This window comes from Muscardinus avellanarius (genome assembly GCF_963383645.1).
Source record: "Muscardinus avellanarius genome assembly, chromosome: 1".
NCBI lineage: Eukaryota > Metazoa > Chordata > Mammalia > Rodentia > Gliridae > Muscardinus > Muscardinus avellanarius.
Window position 1 is genome coordinate 90,657,026 of NC_137786.1, and position 13,412 is coordinate 90,670,437.

The following is a 13,412-nucleotide window of genomic DNA, read 5'->3' on the forward strand; positions in this document are numbered from 1 at the left end:
TACTATTAGTAACTTTATTTCAAGCAGTTTTATCTGAACAAAAATAATACTCTAAACAAAATCTAATCTTTAAAACTGTAATATTTACTCAGAATTTGTATTTCTGGACAAACTAAGTGCTCTATAACATACATAATGCGGGTGCTCTGCTTTATGTACTCGATTTTTTTTTTAAATAAGTAGAGGTTTAAAACTGAAAGGCAGTAGATGGATTTATAAACTTTTTGTTCCTCATTGAATGATTAGTAATAATGATGAATTAGGATCTACATTTCAATGGCATGCTATTTTTATTATTGTAGATATGTTAAAAAAGTCTTAAACCTATAAAATTATAAAACATTTTAATAAAACATTATAAAACATTTTAATGCCAAGTCTGAGTTTTTATCTATAAATACATTAAGACTTGTAAGTGCAGCAATCTAATTTCATCAACATTATTGTCCCTTATGACACAATAGGCACAGAAAAAACGATACATGAAAAATCGGTCCTTTCACTGAAAAGTCAGGTCACCATGGGTTTCCACATAATTCCTCTACAAGCTACTTGTGGAAACCTTACCAAGAAAAGCTTTAAAATTTCCTGGCTTTGAGGATAATGCACACTCTCATAATTTTATCATTTAAAGATATCATTTAAAAATAATACTTATACGAAAGATGGTGAGTCCATTGTAGATTAAATATCATTTTATGCAAATGATTATGGTCTACTACACTATGAGAAGATAGAGTTTTAAGCCATGAATAGTGTAAATATACAGACACTGTTAACAATACCTGTTTCTTGATTTCTGTTTTACTGTGTACCTCTGACACAGTATTGTCCTTGAAATAACTTTCTTCAAAGAAAACAATCCCTGTAAATCTCTTACTGTAACTTGGTAAAACTATATACATTTTGTGTGACTACTAATTAATTATATAAATTATATATACATGTATATTTATATATGAATCGTATATGAAGATATAAAATTTATTTCTCTAAATCCTTTACCCTATCTTGATAAAATTTGATAATTTTTGTGTGATCATTAATTATATAAAATATAATTATTTAACTATCACACAAACATGAACCATTTGCTCAGTTTTGTAGTTCAGGGATAATATCACTGTGCTTATATTATTACCTATTTTTTAACTGTGACCACTTTAAATAGACATGAAACTCATGCGCAGGATTTCTCTTCTTCTGAAGTATTATAAAAATAGAACTATCAACACAATATGCCAATTTCTTTTAAATGATAAACTCCGTGCCACATAATATAGAGGAGATTTTGAGCTTTATGGATGGGTTTGAAAACATATGTATGTAATATTTACTGAATGTTTACTATGTGTCTGATATTTGAGGTGATTAATGGACAGTGAACAAGCTCTTAACTCTTCTAAGAAAACTTGCCCCCTTGCTGAAAATTCAGAAATTGCAATAAATTGCAATATCATCATAAACTATTGGTGGGAATTGTGGTCAGTGAAGTAGTTACAGAGGAAGATATATCTATAGTGACTTGAATGATAAGTTCATAATAGATAATACAAGATGACTCAGAGAACAGAGGAGTACAAGGAGAAAGGGAGTTCAAGGATAAGGAAAAAGTAAAAGCAGTGGCTTGGATGCTTATGTTGCAGTGAGCAGGGAGAACAGGAAAATTGAAATACAATATTCCAATTGCCTTGCCATTTTTGTTTGTCATTTTTTTTTAAATTAAGTTTTGGTTGTTTTACAGCTTCTATTATATTTTATAATTTTATTTTTGCTATTTTAATTTTTGTTCTTATGTTTTTTATATTATGTGTTTATTTTCTGGCTTATTTCAAAACTAGAAAATATAGGCAAGATAGAGAAAAGATAGGCATTAGGTAATCATAAACTCCAGAATATGATATTTTTAATATAAGTATAATCTAATAAATATTTTAATTTTATGAGAAAATTTTCATTGAGATCCATTTAAGAAATTAGTGATATTTTAAAATATCTTTACAAAGTAACATAAAATAGATGAATAGAAGAAACTTTTCCAGGTTTTCACAGCTTCTTAGAAATTAAAGTGTTCTTTGAATCTCTATTCAGAAAAACAAAATAAGTAACATGAACCGAATTTGCATATTTTTTTTCAAATACATGCCTATACTGAGAGACCAATCAATAGATCCCATATATATCATATGTAATAACTTGCCTATTGAAAAGAAAATAAATGCTTATTAAATGCTGATTGCTTGACTGAATATGAATTTTAGAAATAATTTAGGAACTTACTACAAATGTCTAAACTCATTCATGATGCAGAGTATAAAATTTCCAAAACCACCAAATTTCTGTTACCAGAGACATTTTTATAACATTTTATAAAAAAGTTGATATCAGTACTCTATTATATACGGAAAATGCATAGTATTGTTACTCAATTTTTTACATGTATGACTATACTATCACTGATACTTAGTGAATCCACTTTGTTCCTAAGGATAGAAAAGCTTTATTTAATACAGGTGAAGCAGTAATTATGATCAATGTAAAATTCCAAGCACAGATTGTGCAAGCTGCCGGTGCTGGTAGTGCACTTTGCATGTATGGATGCCCATGTGCCAAATGTTGTAACTATTAGCCCAGAAACATCAGCAGGATTGGACATCAGCTGAACAGGGCCTACTGTAAAGTAAACAGAAACTCAGCCCTCACCCAAGAGGCAAAATCAGCATGAAAAATAAAAGTATTGATCCCATGAAGTTTGAATGAAACTACATTTAAATTCTCCTAAAATTTAAAATTGTTATTACTTATTTATATATTTTCCTTCAATTTTTTCTCTTTGTGTCAATTCCATCGCATGTCAGGAAGTAATCAAATCTTGGAATAAAGTAAATAATTACTGTGGTAAACTAAAACAATATGAAATATTTAATGGACAAAACATGAAATGTGTATAACACACAGAGAAATACTTAATAATTAAATCAAAGCTGGTGAAAACTATGTACAAACATATGAGCTGCGATATTACAAATATCATGACAGCTATCTTTAGTCTGCCACACTCCCAAATATATTTTGAGCACAAATTTTTTGGCCACAGCAGCTAAAACATACCTTCCATAAATTGAATCTTGTATTTTGTCTTTATTCATGGTGTCTGCAGATGTAAATCATACTTAGTTAATGATTTCATTAGAGATTTCATACTTATTTTTCTTTTTTAGTGAAATAAATTTTTCTCAACATTGACAAGATTTTCTCTTGTATTTTTAGAAATGTTTAAATATTTTGTATTTCACATAGAAATTGAAAGTAGATTAATATGTATGACTACAATACACCAATAAAAATTTTAAAAAATTATAAAGAATTTAATAGAAAGTCTGAATTGAATTAATTTTTTCAATGATTAATGTTCATATTACATTATAATTTCTTGTTCATTCCATATATATAAATTTATTTGTGAAATTATTATTAATCATCTTATAAAACTGGAATTGATTTTATTGTAAATGTACTGATTCATTAGACTAATATTTGTTAAATCTACCTATCTTTGAAATACTATGTTGCTTCATTATTTATATGCTTTATATTTTTAAGAATATTTTATCTTTAAAGTTTTTGAATAATTTGATACCATATACCTTTAGTTATAGTTTTATATCTTTGTTATTTATCAAATACTGTTCTTTAAAAAGTTCAAAATTTATACATAAATAGAAGTGCAAACCATTGTTTTTGATAAAATTTTCAGCATTATTACATGACTTATTAAGTATCTAGTAATTATAATTATCATACATAAATATTTTAGGAGATTTTATTTTAACATATATGTGATTTATTAATAGCAAGAATTTTATTTTTCCTTTACATGTACCTTTTTTGATTGTTTTAGAATTTCAATGCATTTTCATAAAAAGCTGGTTATAATAGGCATTGTCTTGCTGTTTTATTAATTAATTAATTATTAACTTATTTATTTATGGTGCTAGGGATGGAACCCAGAGGCTTTCTAACTTTGGGCTACTCTCCCAGACCTATTTTATATTTTATTTGGAAATAGGGTCTCACTAAGTTGGTGAAAGCCTCACTAAGTAGCTGAGACTAGCTTCAAACCTGTGCGATCCTCCTGTCTCGGCCTACCAAGAGCTGGGATTACAAGCATGGGCCACCACGTCTGGGTTGTTGCTGTTTTAAAGGAAATACTCTACAGTTTTACCAAAGGAAATTCTATTTACTAATTCTATTTACTAAGTATTTTGCATATATACAGTTTAGAAGATTAAGAAAGTTTCTCTAACCTTTAATTGTTTAGCACATGGAAATCATCATAAACTTTATCATTTGCTTTTTGATAGATCTTGAAATATTATTGTGGTTTTATCTTGTACAAACTGTTAATGAGATAATTTACTTTTTATAGATGTTTATAATGTGAAATTACCACTGGTTTTCTAAGATATATCATTTTTTATAAATTGCTATTATTATTTCTGTGACTTCAAAAGATTTATTGGTTTTGATGTCCAGATAATAAAGGACTCACCAACTAGATTTTTTTTCTTGTTATTCTATTTTGTTTATGAACTTAAGAGTGTAAGTATAAGTTAGATGTGGTGGCACATGCCTGTAATCCTAGTACTTAGGAGACTGAAGCAAGAGGATCTCAAGTTGAAAGCCAGCATGTGATAATTTAGCAAGATCTTGCTTCATAAGAAAAAAAAGAAAAAAAGAGAGAAGAAAAAAGAGAAAGAAAAGAGAAAGAGAGAAAAGAGAAAGAAAAAAAAATAGGGCTGGGGAATGTAGGTCAGGGGAAGAATACCCCTGAGTTCAGTTTTTAACACCACACACACACACACACACACACACACACACACACTCAATCAAGACCTGTGGCAATCTTTTTGAAATTATGGTATGGGAAGTTAATTACATATTTTTTTTAATTTAAGGTTATTCTTTAAAATTTGAGGTTATAATTTTCCTGGATCAACATTTGATCTATCCTAATAAAGCCTTTATTTTCCTGGAGAATGGTAGAAATTTAAAGTCAATGTAAATTTGAGGAATGTGCTCATGAATATATATGCAGGTTAACCCCCACCTTTTTTTATTTCATTGTATATGTTTATATAATAAAAACAAGTTAAATTATTCTATAGATTACTTAATACAACAAATTTTTGTTTTATTACCTAGCTTTATATTTTATTATTTATTTATTATTTATTTATTTTTTGTTGGTGCACTATATTTTCACATCATAATGTGTATCATATTGACAATGGGATATATTCACACAATACTTAGTGTCCCACCACCCATTTCCCCTTTTCCCTCCCTCTCAGTACTGAGAGGTTAACAATGTTATAGTCACATGTATACACATATTCAAATGTAGCTTTTACATTAATCAACCTCAGCCTTCTTCCTCCTCTATCCTTCCTTTCTTGCTTCACTGAGGTTTTCCCTCCACTATATGGAGTCCCTCTGGTATCCATAAGAGTACCTAGCTTGAGCATGTTAGGAATAACCTATGTCCCTTCTGTTCTGTGCTTGGCTAATCTCACTGAACATAATGTTCTCCAGGTCTTTCCATCTTCTTATCTTTTTTATTGCTGAGTAGAATTTCATTGTGTATATTTCTCACAATTTTGAAATCCTTTCTTCTGCTTTTTTTTTCTCTTGGGGATTTAACCCAGGGTCATTCTACCTCCTCAGTCCTAATTTATATATATTTTTAAAACAGGGTCTCACTAAGTTGCATAGGGCCTCACTAAGAAACTGAGGCTGGCCATAAACCCATAATCTTCCTGTCTCAGCCTCCCAAGTACTGGGATTACTAGCATGTACCACTCCCCCCCAGCTATGTTCAATTTATAAAGAATAATACCTCTTAATCATTTTAATACATTTAAGCTATTTAAGACATCGGACATTGTATTGTTTTGGGCATTGAGGTTTTCATAATACTCAACTTTTGACAGTATTTTATTGATGCATTATAATTTTATAGGATAGTGAGGTTCAAAGTGATAGAGACATACATTCACATAGCACTTCTGTTTCTTGCTAGATCCCATTCTGCTACCTCTCTCCCCCTTCATATTAGTGAGATTGATAGTTTTACCTTCGTATGTACACATAACATTATTTGAACTGTTTTCTTCATCAGTTTTTCCCCTTCTCACTTTCCTCCCCTATCCTTTTCCTCAATGGAGACCAGTACTATAGTACTATATATTACTCTCCTAAGTTATCTAAAATTTCTAGCTCATTAATGGAAATTACACCACAATATCTCATCTGGCACAAGATTCCACTTAAGATCAATCAAAGACCTTGAACTTAGATCAGAAACTTTTTAATTAATGGAAGAAAAGATAAGATCAGCTCTCTAACATATAGGTTCTCGTAGAGACTTTTCCAATAAGATCTCCAAAGCTTAAGATATAAAACAGAGAATCAATAAATAGGATTGTGTGAAATTGAAATGCTTCTGTGCAGCAGAGGAGACAAAAGTCTTAAGAGAGAGCCTACAGAATGGAAGAAAATCATTGCCAGCTACTTCTCTCATAGAGGACTAATATCTATAATATATGAAGAACTTAAAAAAACTTAATACTTAAAAAATAACCCAACCAAAAAATAGGCAATTAAACTGAATAGACACTTCTTAAGAAAGAGATAGAAATGACCAATAAAGTATAAAATAATACTCAACATTATTAGCATCTAGTAAAATACAAATCAAAACTACACCGAGATTCCATCTAACTCCAGTTATATACAAGAATACAAACAATAATTAATACTGGAAAAATATGAGGAAATAGTCATTTTTAAACATTGCTGATGAGACTACAAATTAATACAACTATCAAGACCAATATGGAGGTTTCTCCAAAGACAAGAAATGGAACCACCATCTGACTTAAGTATACCTACCACTCCTTGGTAGGTATACTTTCCAAAAGAATTAAAGTCATAATACTATAATGGTACATGCTTATCCATACTTATAACAGCACAATTCACAACAGCCAAATTAAGAACCGGCCTGGGTGTCCAGCAACTGATGAATAGTTAAAAAATGTGGTACATAAACACAATGGAATTTTATTCATCCATAAAGAACAAAACTATGTCACTTGGAAGAAGTTGGTTGGAACTAGAAAAGATTATCTTAACCGAGATCAGCAAGTCTCAGAAAGTCAGGGGTCATATGTTTTCTCTCATATGTGGAAGTATTACTTTTTTCTTAGTCCTTTCAATAGGCCCAACAGCTTTCTTGACACTGTTAATTTAATCTTCTCTATTACATCATTAAGGAACCAGATCATACTGATTTTTTTCCTGAACTTTTGTTTTTACTTCCAGAATCCAGGGAAAGTACCAACCTGCACTAATATTAGTCCTCATTGATGTTCATAGATTTGTGGGCTAATTTTAGAATCAATTCTTCACTATGTCTGGTGAGAGTTTCAGTATTAGTGTTTATTTCTGCCTGTACAGTATAGTTTTTCCTAACAGCAGCCTGGTTTCGGTGTTACAAGTTTCCAAGTGTAAGTTTCACCTCAATTTTTATACTTATTTTTGTCCTTGGAAATTTTCTTTGCTTACAACAGTACTTTAAAAGCGTATCTGTGCCGGGTGTGGTGGTGCATGCTTGTAATGTTAGCATTCAGGAGGCTGAGACCAGAGGATCTGGGTTTGCAGACAGCTTCAGCTACTTAGTGAAGCCCTTTGCAACTCAGTGAGACCCGGTTTCAAAATAAAGAATAAAAAATAGGGCAGGGGGTGTAGCTTGGAAGTTGAATGCCCCTGGGTTTCATCCCCAGACCCGCAAAAATAAAAATAAAAATAAAAATAAATAAAAAAGCATATTTGTTGTAAATTATCTAGGATCAAGTAGTAGTCTAGTAAGAAGTCCCTTCAGCGTATTTGTTATATTGTTGAAGATGGAATTCCCCTTTCAGATATACAAAGGTTTTAATACTTTATATAACCCTTACTTAAAGATTTGATATTAGGCCGTACCACTTCTGGAAAGTTCAGGAGCCCTGAAAAAGAGAAAGAATAAGACGACAGGATGAGGAGAGAGAGAGAGGGTATTATGGAAGAATCTCACTTCAATTCTAACCCATACTTCTAGCCTTCTATCCCCACGGTCTCAGGACAGATCGAGAACACGATGTTCATCAACAAGATGAAGGATCAGCTGTTGCCAGAGAAGGGCGGTGGGTTGCCCACCCCCCACTACCCCACCTTTCTGACCGTGCCCGCCTCCGTGTCCCTGCCTTCGTGCATCAGCATGGACACAGAGTCCAAGTCTTAGCAGCTGACTCCACACTGACAGGCATCCGTCACCCAGAACATCATGGCGGTCCCCGAACCCTCAACAGGGCTGATGAGTGCGGTCCCGGTTTGGTAATCACATCCCCCTCAGGCTTTCTTGTGACCACAGACTCATCAGCTCAGACCTTCCTCAATTTGGCTCCCATGATGGTCTCAGCTCTTCCCACTGGCTTACAAGCCCTGCAGGGTGGTCCCTGACCTCTCAAAGAAGGTGGCATCGACCCTAACAGAGGAAGGAGGCGGGGGTGGTGGAGGAGGTGGCAGTGTGGCCCCTAAGCCTGCCCGGGGCTGCAAGAAGAAGCGAATGTTGGAATCTGGGCTGCCCGAGATGAGCGACCCTTATATCCTCTCCCCTGAGGATGACGATGGCCATCAGAAGGATGACAAGGCCTACAGGTGCCGGATGTGCTCACTGTCATTCTACTCAAAGTCGGAGATGCAGATCCACTCCAAGTCACACATGGAGACCAAGCCCCACACGTGCCCACATTGTTCCAGGACCCTCGCCAACAGCTCCTACCTGGCCCAGCACGTGCGTATACACTCAGGGGCTACACCTTACAGTTGTCACTTCTGTGAGAAATCCTTCCGCCAGTTCTCCCACCTTCAACTGCACACCTGAATCCATACTGGAGATAGACCATACAAGTGTGCACACCCAGGCTGTGAGAAGGCCTTCACACAACTCTCCAATCTGCAGTCCCATAGATATATATCTGCTCATCACGGCCATCTTTGCTGTAACCATGTCTGTGTTTATAAATGCAGTATCTCTGAGAATTTAAAAATAAGATTTGATATCATGTAATGTGTGCTATTTGAAGTCTCTTTCAAATCTTTAGGTAAATTAGAAAAAAATTTAATTTTTTAATCTTACTGAAAAGGGAAGGTACAAATAATATTTGTGGAGTTCTCGCAGTGTGCTAGATATTTTATGAGTTATTTTAATTTGCCAAATAAGGAAACCCTTAAACCAATTTTATGAGTGAGTGTCATGGCCATTTTTAAGTTGATGAAAGAATGAGATGAAAAAAAGTCAAAGGCTAATAATAAGTTAAGTACTCAAATTGGAATCTGCATGACCTTGATGTTCTTCGTCAATTTATTTTTTACCTCTACACTATATCTGTGAAAATTGAGGCATATAAATATAAACAGTAACTTTGTATAGATAAAAAGAGGGCATAAGTCTCCTTGATTAAAAAATATTATGCATTTCCCACCATAGTTTGATCTATAATTGATACTACCTTAAATGTCACATATTCTTCTACTATGAAAACTCTGAGGAAAGGAATTTTTTATCACGTGTTAGTTTTCCATCACTGTAACAAATATGTGAGATAATCAATTTATAAAGAGAAAAGTTTTATTTTGGCTCACCATCATCGAAATATTGGAATTCTAGGTCATGATCAATTTTCCCTTTTGAGGTGATGGAGGGCATAAAGGTAGTAGCATGTAATGGATTAAATTTTCTCTACTCATTACCAGGAGGAAGCAAAGAAAAAGAAAAAGAAAAAGAGTAGAGGATGGAGGATATTCAATAATCCTTTTCAAGACACCTCCCATTGACCTAAAGACCTTCTACTGGATCCAACCTCTTAAAGTTTTCTCCTTCTCACAGTAGTCCTACACTGATAAATAGGCTTTTCTTTTTTTTAATTTAATTTAATTTAATTTTTTTATATTTTATTTTATTTATAAGTGGAACATATTGAAAATGATGTAGATTTAGATTATGCTTCGTGCCCTCTCCTCCCCATTTCCCTTCCCCCCTCCCAATAAAGAGTGTCCAGGTTAACCATGTTATATTTATACTATTACACATATTTCTACATAGCTCCTCCATCGAACAACTTAAGCTTTCTTCCTCTCCTATCCTTCCATTCTAGCTTTGCTGAAATTTCCCCTCCATCATGTGGAGTTCCTCTGGTATTACCACTACTCCCTAGCTTGGGTATATTAGAGAAAACATGTCCCTTCTCTTTCTGTGCTTGACTGATCTCACTTAACATAATGTTCTCCAGTTCCTTCCATCTTCTTGAAAATGCTATTATTTTATTCTTCTTTATAGCTGAATAGAATTCTATTGTGTGTATTTGCCATACTTTTGCAATCCATTCATCTGTTGATGGAGATCTAGGTTGGTTCCTTATTTTGGCTTTTACAAACTGTGCCGCTATGAACATGGATATGCATATGTTAATGTAGTTCTCTGATTTCAACCCCTTTGGAAAGATACCCAGGAGTGGTATAACTGGATCAAATGATAAATCTATTCCCAGCTTTCTAAGGAATCTCCACACTGATCTCCATAGTGGCTGAACTACTTTGCACTCCCACTAATAGTGTAAAAGAGTTCCTCTTTCCTCACATCCTCGCCAGCAATTGTTGTTCTTTAATTTATGTTTGCTACTCTGATGGGGGTTAGATGGAATCTCAGCATAGTTTTGATTTGCATCTCCCTGATGGCTAGTGAAGTTGAACATCATTTCTTGTATCTATTGGCCATTTGTATCTCTTCTTTTGTGAAGTGTCTATTCATTTCAGTTGCCCATTTCTTGATTGGGTTGTTTGTTTTGCTAGTGTACCATCTTTAGAGATCTTTCTATATTCTGAATATTAGCCCCCTATCAGAGTGGTGCCTGGTAAAGATCTTCCATTCCGTAGGCTTCTATTTTAGGTTCTTGATGGTTTTCTTTGATGAGAAGAAACTTTTAGTTTGATGAGATCCACTTATTAATTCTTGCTTTAATTTTCTGCACTTTGGAAGTCTTATTGAGAAAGCTACGGCCTGTACCTATATGTTGGAGTGTTGATCCTATGCCTTTCTCTAATAACTTCAAAGTCTCTGGTCTAATTTCTAAGTCTTTGATCCATCTTGAGTTGATTCCTGTGCATGGTGAGAAGTAAGTATTCAGAACCAAATTTCTACAAATGGATAGCCAGTTCTCCCAGCACCATTTTTTGAAAAGGCTGTATTTCCTCCAGCATATGAGTTTGGCCCCTTTGTCAAAGATCAATTGACTATAGATGTTTGTGTTTGTTTCTGTATCTTCTATTCTGTTCCACTGGTCGGTCTGCCTATTGTTGTGCCAATACCATGCTGTTTCTCTACTATTGCTCTATAGTATAATTTGAAGTCTGGGATTGTGATGCCTCCTGCCTGGTTCTTATTGCTGAGAATTGCTTTGGCTATTCTGGGTCTTTTCTTTCTCCATACAATATTCATAACTGATTTTTCCACGTAGGTCTATGAGAATGTTGTTGGTATTTTAATGGGGATTGCATTGAATCTATAGATCACTTTTGGCAGAATGGCTATTTTGATGATATTTATTCTGCCTACCCATGAGCAAAGGAGATCTTTCCATCTTCCAAGGACTTCTTCAATTTCTTTCTTTAATGTTTTGCAGTTTTCTTTGTAGAGGTCTTTTACATCTTTGGTTAGGTTTATTCCTAGGTATTTTATTGATTTAGAGGTTATAGTGAATGGAATAGTTTTCTTTATTTCTTTTATTGTGAATTCAATGTTGGCAACTGATTTCTTTAGGTTGATTTTGTATCCTGTAACTTAGCTGAATTGGTTAATCAGCTCCAGAAGTCTTTTGGTTGAGTTCATTGGATCTTCTAGATAAAGAATCATATTATCTGCAAATAAGGATAGTTTTAGCTCCTCTCTTCCTATTTGAATTCTTTGATTTCCTTCTCTTGTCTTATTGCTGTGGCAAAGTATCAAGGACTATATTGAAAAGGAGTGGTGATAATGGGCGTCCTTGTCTTGTGCCTGATTTTAAAGGGAATTCTTGCAGTTTATCTCCAATATGATGGTGGTTTTGGGTTTATCATATATAGCCTTAATGATCTTGAAATATGTTCCTTCTATTCCCGTTTTCTGCAGTGTTTTTAATATAAATGGGTGTTGGATTTTGTCGAATGCTCTTTCAGCATCTATTGATATGATCATGTGGTTTTTGTTCTTAGTTCTATTTATGTGTTGAATAACATGTATTGATTTGCATATGTTGAACCAGCCTTGCTTTTCTGGGATGAAACCAACTTGGTCATGGTGTATAATTCTCTTGGTATGGTTTTGAATGTGTATAGCTAGTATTTTGTTTAGAATTTTTGCGTCTCTGTTCATTAAGGTTATTGTTCTGTAATTTTCCTTTATTGAAGTATCTTTCTTTGGTTTGGAGATTAATGTGATACTGGCCTCATAGAAGGAATTAGGGAGAATTCCATTTATTTCAATTTCCTGGAACAAGTTGTGATGTATTAGTATTAGTTCTTCACTGAAAGTTTTGTAGAATTCAGCTGGGAACCCATCAGGGCCTGAGCTTTTCTTTGTTGGCAGATTTTGATTGCTGTTTCTGTTTCTTTGTTTGCTATTGGTTGTTTTAGGGTTGCCGTGTCCTCTTGGTTCAGTTTAGGTAGGTTATATGTGCTTAGAAATCTATCGATTTCTCCCATGTTTTCCAGCCTGTTGGAGTATAAATTCTCAAAGTAGTTTCTGATAATCCTTTGAATTTCCCCTTTGTCTCTGGTGATGTCTCCTTTATCATTTCTGATTTTAATAATTTGAGTTGATACTCTCTTTCTTTTGATTAGGTGCACGGCCATCACTGGACCCAGGCACGGGTGGGCACAGATGCCTAGCGCCTGGTCCTGGGCTCGGGCAGGGTGCACAGGGCTAGAACTGGACCCTGGGCATGGGCTGGGCATTGTAGACTAGCACTGAGTCTCTGGCTGTGGGGACGGTACAGATAGCCAGCAGTGGGACAGGGGTGCGGGGTGGGTGAGGGGCGCAGGTGTAGTGCAGGGTCTAGCACTGGTCTCTGGCTCAGTCAAGGTGTACAAGGGAAGCACTAGGTCCCAGGGCATGGGGCGGGCATACACGGATAGTGCTGAACCCAGTGCATAGGCTGGGGGCCCAAGTATAACTACTGGTCTCGGGGTGTGGGTGGGGTGCATATAGCTATCACCACCCGGGGAGTAGGCAGGGCCAGTGAGGTTAACGCCAGGGCTCAGGCAGGGCACATGGA

The 13,412-nt window shown here is 34.5% G+C and overlaps 1 pseudogene across 1 annotated transcript; it reads left to right on the forward strand.

The window, feature by feature from the left end:
• The first annotated feature begins 8,122 nt into the window (after window positions 1-8,122).
• On the forward strand, window positions 8,123-9,172 carry LOC308272230 (zinc finger protein 384-like; annotated as a pseudogene). The gene has a single exon. The product of its transcript is annotated as a zinc finger protein 384-like (transcript).
• The last annotated feature ends 4,240 nt before the right edge of the window (window positions 9,173-13,412 follow it).